Consider the following 1,298-nt stretch of genomic DNA (forward strand, 5'->3'; position numbering starts at 1 on the left):
TATTTCCATCTCTTCTCTGATTGCTCTGGCTAGTACTTCCAACACTATGTTGAATAGTAGTGGTGAGAGTGGGCATCCTTGTCTAGTTCCTGTTCTTAAGAGAAAAGCTTTCAGCTTTTCCCCGTTCACAATGATTTTAGCAGTGGGCTTATCATATATGGCTTTAATTGTGCTGAGATACTTTCCATCTATACCTAACGTGTAGAGAGTCTTTATCATGAATGGATGTTGAATTTTGTCAAATGCTTTTTCAGCATCTATAGAGATGATCATATGGTTTTTGTCTTTGCTTTTATTGATGTGATGTATCACATTTACTGATTTGAGTGTGTTGAACCGACCCTGCATCCCTGGGATGAATCCTACTTGATCGTGGTGGATAATTTTGTGTATGTGTTGCTGTATTCTGTTAGATTGTATTTTATTGAGGATTTTTGCATCTATATTCATCAAGGATATTGCCCTGTAGTTTTCTATTTTCGATGTATCTTTGTCTGGTTTTGGTATCATGATGATGTTTGCCTCATAGAATGAGTTTGGGAGAATGGCCTCTGTTTCAATCTTTTGGGATAGTTTGTAGAGAATTGGTATCAGTTCCTCTTTGAAGGTTTGGTAGAACTCCATGGTGGACCCGTCCGGTCCTGGGCCTTTCTTTGCTGGGAGACTGCTGATAACAGCTTCAATCTCTTTCATTGTTATTGGTCTGTTCAGATTTTCTATATCTTCTTGGCTCAGTTTTGGTAGTTTTTATGTGTACAGAAATTTATCCATTTCCTTCAGATTTTCAAATTTGTTGGCATATAGTTGTTTATAGTAGTCTCTAATGATTCCCTGTATTTCTGATGTATCAGTTGTAATATCACCTTTTTCATTTCTAATTTTTGTTATTTGGATCTTCTCTCTTCTTTTCTTAGGTTTGCCAATTGTATTTATCTTTTCAAAAAACCAACTTTTGGGGCCGGCCCAGTGGTGCACTGCTACAGTGCGCCGCTTGGGAGTGCGGCGGTACTCCTGCCGAGGGTTCAGATCCCACACACAGACCGGTTCCCACTCACTGGCTGAGCGAGGGGCGGGCGCAGCACCGAGGGTTGCGATCCCGTTGCCGGTCCCGGTCCGGTACGGGCGCGACACTGAGGGTTGCGGTCCGTTGCCGGACACGAAAAAAGACCAAAAAAGGGAAAAAAAAAAAAAAAACCCAACCTTTTGTTTCATTGGTCTTTTGTATCATTTTTTCCATCTCTGTTTCATTTAGTTCTGCTCTGATCTTTTTTTTTTTTTTTTCCTTTTTATCTTTTTTA

This window comes from Galeopterus variegatus, unplaced genomic scaffold, assembly GCF_000696425.1.
Source record: "Galeopterus variegatus unplaced genomic scaffold, G_variegatus-3.0.2 Scaffold3844, whole genome shotgun sequence".
In the NCBI taxonomy this organism is placed as follows: Eukaryota; Metazoa; Chordata; class Mammalia; order Dermoptera; family Cynocephalidae; genus Galeopterus; species Galeopterus variegatus.